General features: G+C 38.9%; 1 pseudogene; it reads left to right on the top strand.

The window, feature by feature from the left end:
• Positions 1 to 9,142: 9,142 nt before the first annotated feature.
• Positions 9,143 to 9,901, top strand: LOC137728491 (putative germin-like protein 2-1; annotated as a pseudogene).
• Positions 9,902 to 11,244: the final 1,343 nt, after the last annotated feature.

Here is an 11,244-nt window from a genome sequence, read left to right as displayed (position 1 = left end):
TGATAGTTGGTGCTGTTATTTTCTCAATACCACATTCTCTCTGTTAACAAAACCCTGCACTGCAACCTCAAAAGTGGCTCCTTTTGTTCTTTTCTCCAAACAATTCTCTAAACTTCTCTATCCTTTCATGATTCTTGGTATTATTATCATAGTATCAATCGTAAAAAATGCTAGCGTTTTTCTATAGATCATGCGATTTCTGCAACTTTGATTCATTTTTATAATAAAAAAATTTGCTTGTAATAATATTTGATTTTTTGAATCAGTTTGCAATTTCTTTCAAGGGAAATCAAGAATCTTAGAAACTAAAAATTGTCTACTGAAATTTAAGGATGCAGATCTAATAAGAAAACTGTAACCTTTGGTATTGCTCCAACATCTTATATGAATCCAATTCGCAAATATAGAAGCATGCATTCCTCAAAAAATATTTCATTTTGGTTAAGCATTCCCACATGATTTTGATCAATCAAATATGAAATTAAGATAATTGAAATTTTTCCTTCGATCGGCTCCTTGTTCGAAATCTATCTTCTTTATGAAAATTAGGAGTGAAATAGACATTCAATCTCTTTGACCATATAAAAAACATGATATCTCTTACCATAAAAATGACATGGCATATCAATATCATGCACGCTACATGCACGCTTTCTCATTATTTGCACAAGAGAAATTTTATTTAAACCTATTTAACCACTTTTTACACCTAATTTAAATTTTAAATGTTAATTATCTATTTTACCCTATTGCATAATCACTATTAAGTACAAAATGAAATTAATAATAAAACTCAAATTTATCAATAAAACCAAACACTATAATTAAACCCTACGATCAATCTTTGTTTATCCTACGTTTATTCTGGCTAAAACCCTAATAACTCTCATAGAGAAAAATAAGTTTTTTTATTGATGGATGGTGACTTTGAAGTTTTGAATCCTCCAACCAAGGTATGACTCAATTTATGAATTTTTTGTTCTTTGATTTTGATTTTTAGAGGGTAAAAGTTACTTTACTGTAATTTTTTCAACAAATAGAACGAAAGCATCTTGAAGCGAATTCTTTTGCATATCTTGCTCGGCTAACGCCCAGTCTAATCAAGGCAAAAAATACAGATCATCTAGACTCCAGCACAAACACAAATTCTGCATCTACATACATATTGAATATAGACCAGTTACTTTATCTAGACTCAAGCGAATTCATGTTTATAGTGTCGTGTTTCCTTGTTACCGTAATCATGTTTCCTCGTTAGATATTGAACAAACACAAATTCTGCACAAACACAAATTCTGCATCTATATACATATTGAACATTATCTAGACTCAAGCGAATTCATGTTTCCTCGTTACCGTAATCATATTTTTGTTATTTATTTTTTTAGCAACAAGAATTCAATGATGACTCTGATCGAGGCAACGAGGTTGGACAAGAATGTGTAGTGGATTATACTGACCAATTTACAACTTATGAGTTAATCATATATTTATAGTGTCGTTGACATGTTAGTTAATTTTAGAATTTTACTTCTAAATAAAAAATGTGTTACGTGCAGATATTCAAAGGAAAAGATGCGTTGATTAGATGGGTTCGTGAATAGGGAAAGCTGAATAATATGGTAATTGTTATTAAAATGTCTGATTTAGGAGGTGAAGATAAGATTGTGATTTTATCTTATTTGATAACTCTAAATTGATTCATGACTTTGTATTGTAGGTACATTGTGTGGAGGTCACACTATACCACCATTTTCTACCATGTGGCACAAAAAGAGTCAAACGAGCAGTGATATTAAAGTGAAAAACTTGTACTCAAAATACCAAGGGCGTGTGGATCAATTTAAGCAATTTCGAGGGCTAGAGAATGTAGCCACTAATGATATTTTGGATCTTGAAGATGATTAAAACATCGAAGCATTTCTCGACACCCATGAACCTCAATTTGTGTATCATGCACGAAACTCAGACCTTATTTAAGTTAGTCTTAATAGTGTAAATATGTATGTCGGTTGATGCCCAATTACTTTTGTCGAATGCTCGAGGGGACATCAGTGTGGTAGTACCGGGCTTGTAAACTGCAGTGATCCTGATTTGCCAACAAGATAGTCACAATACTTCGCAGTTTGATCTCGTGCATCTTTCCAGTTTTGATTTTATCCTTTCGATGTTCTGTTCATAACAGCAATATTGTTCTCTCTTCCTACATTCTCTTAAAATTTCATGTACTAAACTAGTATTTACGATTTCACACTTTAATTATAATGCAGTTTGACTCTAATATGATTTACTGTAATTAATAAAGTTTAGTGTTAATTAAGTTCTGTCCAAATTTGGGGTAAATTTTTTTTACATATTTCTGGACTTCACAGAAGACGATGAACTCTTCAAGGCATTGGTAGCCGGCTTATGCACCTCGCTTCCCACTGGGACCTGATCGTGTCGAATTTCTCCCAACAATGCAGCCACTATTAAACTTGGATCCAATCTATATTTTTTTTTTTTTGAATAATGATCTGCTGCAATTGCAGCAGAGTTTTATACACAGTTTACTACACACGCATGCAAATAAACAAAACAACTGGAAGTGGCATCCTTGCTGTCTATGAAACATCAGTCAGTATACACATGCAGTGGCCTTGCTGTCCACTATGCATGTGTCCTTGTTGTTTAGAATAATCATACATCCTTAACGTGGGAACCATATTCCAATCTGTAAAGCACAGTGCACTGCATGTGGAGCATCTTTAACACTCTCCCTCAAGTCGGAGCATGAATGTCAATGACGCCTAACTTGCCTAGATGCGTTTGAAAAATAGGCGCACGCAGTGGCTTAGTAAACAAGTCTGCGACTTGTTCTCCCGTTCCGACATAGGAAGTTTTAATTTCTCCCCTTTCAACCCTCTCACGAACAGTGTGGCAATCGATCTCAATATGCTTTGTGCGTTCATGATACACAGGATTTGCAGCTATGTGTAAAGCCGCTTGGTTGTCACAAAATAACTTTGCCAGTTGGGAATGCTCAACACGTAAATCTTTCAACAAATATCGCAGCCAACTTAATTCACAAGTAGCTGCAGCCATGGATCGATACTCCGCTTCAGCAGAGGAACGAGCTATTGTAACTTGTTTCTTGCTTTTCCAGGACACAAGTGACTTTCCAAGGAAGATACAATAACCTGTCACTAATCGACGGGTAATGGGGCAACGTGCCCAATCTGCATCACAGTAACCGATTAAATGTAATTCACTTTGGGAAGAGAACATTAAGCCTTGTCCGGGTGCTTCTTTCAGATATTGGAGAAGGCGATGTGCTGCCTTAAGATGGTGAAGTTTGGGTTCTTGCATGAACTGACTGAGATTATTTACTGCATACGTAACGTCTGGCCTTGTAATGGTGAGATAGATCAGTTTACCAACCAAACGTCGATATCGAGTCGGGTCCTTGAGAGCATCACTACCCGTTGTTGTCAACACTAAATCAGGTTCCATGGGTACCTTGGCAGGTCTTACTCCAAGCAAACCAGCTTCCTCCAATATATCCAAGGTATATTTACGTTGGCAAATGGAGATCCCAGCCTTGGACCGTGCAACTTCGACACCAAGAAAATATTTTAATGGTCCGAGATCTTTAATTCGGAAACAACCACTAAGAAACTTCTTGAGTCGACTAATGGCTTCCTCATCATTTCCTGCAATGATCATGTCATCAACGTAGAGTAATACCACAATAATAGATTGTCCACAGACCTGAGTGAATAACGAGTAATCCGCACGGGACTGTTGGAAGCCAATTTCTTGAATGGCAGATGAAAAACGTTGGAACCAGCTGCGAGAAGCTTGCTTGAGTCTGTATAACGATTTGTGGAGTCGACAAACCATGGTCTCCCCCTGTCGACGATATCCAGGAGGCGGTATCATATAGACTTCTTCATGCAATGCACCGTGAAGGAAAGCATTTTGGACATCCATTTGATGAAGAGACCAGCTGCGAACAGCAGCAACAGTCAAGAGACAGCGGACGGTAATGAGTTTAGCAACTGGAGCAAACGTCTCTTTGTAATCAATCCCTTCGCGCTGCGTGAACCCTTTGGCGACAAGGCGGGCCTTGTAGCGTTCGATGGTACCATCGGAATGGTACTTGATTTTGAAGACCCATTTACAGCCAATGGGTCGTTGGTGAGGAGGGAGGGGAACCATAGTCCAGGTGTGATTGGCTTCAAGGGCTTCAATCTCAGAGTTCATGGCTGCAAGCCAGTGAGGGTCATGACGGGCCTGCTCATAAGAGGCTGGTTCAACCAAGTGAGAGATGTTGTGGACAAAAGAGCAGTGAGCAGGAGAGAGATGAGAGTAAGAAACATACCGATGAAGGGGATATCGGGTGCCAGACATGGTGGAAGGGATGACGCTGCGCTGAAGCAAAGCAGCATGATGTGTCTGGTAGTCACGAAGATGGGCAGGTGGGTGTTTAATGCGGTCGGACCGGCGAAGAGAAGGAGGTTGCGAAGGTGAGGGAGCAGATGCTGGCGAGGGAGAGATGTCTGGCGAGGGAGGGATGTCTGGGGGTGAAGGAGTGATATCGGCAGTGGGAGGGAGGTCATGAGTTGGAAGGGGCTGAGTTGAGAGGAGTGCAGGAGTGGGATCGTCATGAGGGATATGTAAGATAGGGAAGTCGAGGTCTTTTTCTGGTGGTGAGGTAGCAAGGGGGAAAATATGCTCATGAAAGATGACATCATGAGAGGAAAAAACGCGTTTGCTATCAAGGTCATAAACACGGTAGCCCTTTTGGCCAAGGGGATAACCCAGGAAGAGGCAGCGACGAGCACGAGCATCAAATTTGTGGGAGGGGGTAAGGTTGGTGGCATAGTATAAACACCCAAAAACCCGGAGATGAGAGTATGTAGGTAGTGTCCCATGCAAGAGTTCATAGGGAGATTTGTGGGAAAGTAAGGGTGCTGGAAGGCGATTGATAAGGTAACATGCAATTTGTATACTCTCCCCCCAGAATTTTAAGGGTAGGTTAGCTTGAAATCGTAAGACACGGGCAACGTTCAAAAGATGGTGATGTTTGCGTTCAACTACCCCGTTTTGTTGAGGGGTGTGTGCACAGGTGTGTTGAAAAAGGGTGCCATGAGTGTCTAAAAATGAACGCATAGATACAAATTCTCCCCCATTGTCTGCACGAAGGGTTTTAATGTCACGATGAAACTGGGTTTTGACCCAAGAAAAGAACGAGTGCAACAAGGTTTGTGTATCTGATTTAAATCGCATAAGATGAACCCATGTGAAACGGGTAAAGTCATCTACAATGGTGAGGAAGTAGCGTGCCCCAGAGTGTGTATGGATTTTATGTGGCCCCCAAATATCACAATGGATCAAATCAAAAGGAGCAACTGATTTTATTGAACTGGAAACAAAAGATGAACGAGTTTGTTTTGCTAAAGGACAAACATCACAAACATGTGTAGAATCAAAGATAATTTCTGGGATAGTCTGGGATAAAGAGTGAAGGGGAGCCGAGGATGGGTGCCCAAGACGTTGATGCCAAAGTGCCGAGGTACGTTTGACATGGTGAGCGAGATGAGGGTTTTGTGTTGGAGTGAGGTAGTAAAGTCCATCAAACTGCTTGCCCAGGCCAATCATCCTCTTCGTGGCCATGTCCTGCACAACACAAAAACCCGGGTAAAATATCACAATGCACTTCAATGCCCAGGTCAACTTACTCACAGATAACAAATTCACATGAAATTGTGGCACATGTAAAACTCCATCAAGAGTTATCTCGGGGGACAATTTAATGGACCCAATGGTTTCAATCGCAGCCTGTCCGCCATTTGGTAAACCAACAAAATCATGTTGGGTTTTAATGTGATTATGGCTGAGTGATAAGTGAGAAACATGATTTGTGGCCCCGCTATCCACGATCCAATACAATGTTGGATCATAATGTGCAAAATTGCAGTTGGGTGTATAGATACCTGTTGCATGTGCAAGGGGCAGATCGGTACCATTCTTATTGCGAAGGAGAGCCATGAGTTAGTTGTACTCCTCGGTTGTGAACGTTGCATCAAATTTGTTAGAGGTTGTTGCTTTGGTAGCTGGCGACGGTAATGCTTCAACATTGTTGGAAGTTGGAGGTGCACGTCTATTTCTGGGCTGCACATTCTTCCCGTGCCATTTGTGTCCTTCAGGGAATCCAATAAGGAAAAAACAACGTTCGACTGGATGTCCTCCGTCACAGTAGCTGCATTTGAATATCTTCCATGAATTAGGGTTGTTGGCACCATAGCCTCATTTTGGTGCTGTCGAATGACTGGTTTGCATTGCATGGGCGATAGGTTCACGTCGATTTACCACATCCAATTGGCGTTCATGTTGAAGAACCAATCCATGGACTCGTCGTGTATCTGGAAGTGGGCTCATCATCAAGATAGAACCTCGTATGATTGAGTAACTCTCGTTCAGACCCATTAATAACTGCATGACTTTCTCTTTTTCTTCCCTGTCTGCATGTGCCTTGGATCCCTCGCATTCACAGGCAATGGGCCCATGATATGATGCTAATTCATCCCAGAGAGCTTTCAATTTTGTGTAATAATCTGAAACAGATAGCTGTCCTTGTCGGTGTTCGGCAATTTCTTGTCGAATTTGATAGATCCTGGAATCGTTTCCTTGCGAGAAACGATCCTCAAGATCTCTCCATGCTGCTGATGCAGTTTTGCAGTAGAGTATACTGTGGGCAATGTTGCCCTGCACGGATTGCCAAATCCAGGACAAGACCATGTCATTGCATCTTTGCCAAATTGGATACTTGGCATCAGTGGTTGCGGGATTCTTGATTGATCCATCAATGAACCCTAGTTTGTTTTTGGCGCTGAGGGCGATTCGCATAGAACGGCTCCACTATCCATAGTTGTGTCTATCAAGAAGTTGTGAGACTAAGACAAGGCTTGGTGAGTCTGAATGATGCAGAATGAGAGGATCAGATACATGGGGTATCGTCTCAGTTGGTCTTTCGTCGCCCATGGTGGCTGTGTTTAATGAAGATGGACTGGTTGTGTTTGTGGCAGAAGCAGAATGAGCTTTCTAGAGTCACCAAGATCGGTGCTCTGATACCATATTAAACTTGGATCCAATCTATATTTTTTTTTTTGAATAATGATCTGCTGCAATTGCAGCAGAGTTTTATACACAGTTTACTACACACGCATGCAAATAAACAAAACAACTGGAAGTGGCATCCTTGCTGTCTATGAAACATCAGTCAGTATACACATGCAGTGGCCTTGCTGTCCACTATGCATGTGTCCTTGTTGTTTAGAATAATCATACATCCTTAACGTGGGAACCATATTCCAATCTGTAAAGCACAGTGGAATCCGTAAAGCACAGTGCACTGCATATGGAGCATCTTTAACAGCCACGTCCTTCATCGTGGGACGGTCATCCGCCCGGTTGCTGGTGCAGAGGAGTGAGATTCCAAGAGCTTGGAGCATTTATTGTTCCTGTGTGTCTGGGTAACCTTGAAGTTTAGGATTAAGAATCTCAACATGGTCCTTCTTGCTCTTCAGGTGGTCTCGGAGCCACTGAGTCACATGAATGATGGGACCACTGAACGCCCATCTTTAGGATCAAGCCTATTTAGATATTAACTTATGAAGCAATTGTTGAAGAAATGGGTGTAAAAAAATAAATCCACATATTGAATTGGGTTTATGGGGGTATATTAGGTATTAAATTTGGGTTTAAAGATATATTAATAGTTTAGTTAAAAATCAAATGGTGCAAAGAACAAGTTGGGTGTAGAAATATGTTGGATGAGTTTAAATAAAATTTCCCTTTGCACAATAATGTAAGTTTGTGGGTATTCTCAGGTCCCATACCACATAGTTATAGAGTCCGGTGACCTTCTCTCTATGTTTCTTGACTTTTGTAGGGTCTCGAGACCCAAAGGACCCCCTTGGATACGCCACTGAATGTAACAAGACAACCCTAATGTAAATGTATCAGTTATATTAAAAAATTGTTAATTTGTTTAGTTGTATTCCTTTATTTTTTAGTGTAAAATTGTAAACATATCGTGTATATCAATTTTTGTGCTATTGGTAGATTGATGTAGAAGGGTAGTACTAGAGAGACTAAATTTGTAGACAAAATCTTAGAAATTAAATGACATGGAAGTTGATAATTGATTTATTACTTAATCTTGATAAACGTGCTCATTCCTATTAGTAATACATCATTTAGTTTGTAAATTTTGTCTCCAAATTTAGTTTCCTTAGCATTACCCGATGCAAAATATTCAGAAACAAGTAATCAACAATCCCATAGAGTAGCGAAATGGAAGGGTTTTAAGACCCGACCGGAAATCCTATGGACTGAAAAGGATTTTGTTAGGATCATGGATTGATATTAGCATTATGGATCACTATCTTGGGTTAGTCATTACCTATTATTCGGCTTTCTTTTTGTATGTGGGTTATATATTTGTAAATGGTTAATGAATCATGATTATCAGGATTTAATTGTTTAACTAATGAAATATTTGTTTTGAAACAAGCGATATTTTATGTTAAATTAATTAAAACTGCAGGAAGAGTGTCGAACTTATACTGGTTAGTCCATATTTTTCTCACGTCTATGCTACAATAATGTATATTAATTTCCATATCCTTCTTTTTACTGACTTAGTGTTAGGGAGATCTGGCCAGTGTTTGCAAACGGAGAAAGAAAAAAGGCGATATTATACCTGATAATCTATCTAACCATTTCAGCCTCAGCCTCGTATGGTCTGTAAACCCTAGACAGAGACGCCTTCCATTTGATATAATTATAACTTTAGTATGTGTATTTAGCATGGAACGTATGTTACTTTGGAGACAAGTCAATCAGATAGGACTCGTATAATTTAGCATAAAGCTTTGGCTTGATATAACACGTACTATATACATATATATATATATATATATATATATATATATATATATATATATATATATATATATGCGTGTTGATCAGTATTTTGGAAACCAAAGGGAAACGTTCAATTCCCTCACCTCTCTTCCAATCCTTTCAATCTCTCATTTGCACTAACTTCATATAGAAGTAAATATAATCTCATACAAGAAGTTGAAATACTAAGATGGCAAGCCTAATACTGCTATTGACTACTCTCCTAGCCATAACATGTTCTCTGGTTGTTGCTTTTGAGCCTAGCCCGTTGCAGGATTTCTGCGTTGCTAATGCTACTAGCCTAGGTTTGTTTCAATATCTTCAACCAATCATGTGAAGATCATAAACTTTAATTTGCATTTGGAAATATGTACAATTCTTACTGACTTTAACTTCTTGGTTGTAAATCGTATTTGTGCATATATTACAGTAGTAAGAGTGAATGGGCTACCTTGCTTGGACTCCAAGCTAGCAACAACTGAGCATTTCTTCTTCAGTGGACTTCACATGCCGCGCAACACTTCAAACCCTGTTGGTGGAAAAGTCACCCCTGTCAATGTGGCTCAACACCCTCGGCATCTCATTCGCTCTACGCACCAATCGGTGTTATCCAACCCCACACTCATCCTCGTGCCACCGAGATTTTGACAGTCTTAAAAGGCAAGCTCAATGTTGGCTTTGTGACCTCAAGCCCCGAGAACAAGCTCATCTCGAAGGTCCTTAAGAAGAGTGATGTGTTTGTTTCACTATCAGCAAAACCTGGGTTTGGAACTGCCATTGCTCTATCTTCTTTGAGCAGCCAAAACCCTAAAGTCTACATCATGCTGTGTTTGGATCCAAACCTGCCATTTCTGAGGATGTTCTTGCCAAATCTTTTCAGGTCTTTCAGGTCGACAAATCCCTAATAACGATCATTCCTCAGTTTGTACCTTGTGTTTGCATCTTGTGATTTGTAGAAGAAAATGTGTACTACAACCACCATGAAATTGAATTGTTTTATATGAATTTTTTTCATATTTTGATTCATGTTTAGTGACCCTTGTAAAAATGCATCGAGAAGGCAGGTGATTCAAATTGCAAGAGAAAATCGAAAACCAAATAAACTCAAAACAACGTAGCAAGAAAATAAAACAGAACAAAAATCATTTGTTTAGATTTAATTTCTTTAATTTTAGGTTTAGTATCATTACTTTTGTGTTTAAAATTGAGTTATAAGAAATTTTGCAGGATAAAGTACATTTTGTAGAATAGAAAGGTGATAATTTAGTGTTATGTGAAGATAAAAATCCACTGACAATAGGATCAGGAGAGGATCGGTGGGACACTACCAATTTTCACACGTAACTCGAGTACATATTACCGATCCTTATCTGAAAAAATTGATACCATAACACCAATCCTCCATTTCTTTAATCTTTTTTTTTGGATTTTTGTTTTATTTCTATTTTATTACCATAGCATCAAATTATCATCGTCATATTCCACAAAATGTATATTTCAGGGCAAAATTTCTTATTATTAGAGACATGATATAAATGATACTGCTCACGTATGTGGTAAGAGACTGAGGGTTAGGGATGGGCATAAAAACCACAAAACCACATCGAACCGTATGAAAAAAAAATCGAAAAGTACCGCGTTGACCGGAAGAGTCAACTTTAAGTCAAAAACCGAACTGGACCGATTCTGGTTTCGGTTTTGAAAGAACAAGAACCAATCGAAACCAAACTAAACCCTATCATTAATAATAAATAAATTAATTACGTGAGTGTGTATATATAGGTTGAAAAATTAGTTTCACCAAGTTGCAAAGCAGTGAATCCATCATAATTAGAGCTCACCCACCTTCAAATGTTTTTGCTTGCTGTTGTTGCTGTTGCTACTGCCAATATCAGGAAACTGATGCTGCTTAAGTTCTTGATTTTTTTTTTGTTTGCTGACCGACCAATGCATATTTCTTTTAATTGTCTCTTTTTGTTAACTTGGTGTCACTGCCAAAGACATTTGCATTAAAAAGGATTTGTGTTGTATGCAACTTTATGTAATCGTTTTAGAAGACGTATGTGAATGCATGATGAGTTGGTGTTCAATAATTTAGTATTCGAAATCGTAAACCGAAAAGAGATTGAATCGGAACCGTTATAGATCGAAACGTACAGTTCTAGTAATAAATTTAAGTGAAACCGCATCAAACTGAACAGATGATATTTTCTGTTTCCGATTCCAGTTTAAGTGTGGAACCGCATCGAACCGTACTGTACCCACCCTAGTGAGGGTGGCATTACTCAACTT

This window comes from Pyrus communis, chromosome 10 (assembly GCF_041283825.1).
Source record: "Pyrus communis isolate YQ-2024b chromosome 10, ASM4128382v1, whole genome shotgun sequence".
NCBI lineage: Eukaryota > Viridiplantae > Streptophyta > Magnoliopsida > Rosales > Rosaceae > Pyrus > Pyrus communis.
The sequence above is the reverse complement of the archived record's forward strand: the minus strand, read 5'-3'. Positions and strand labels throughout refer to the sequence as shown.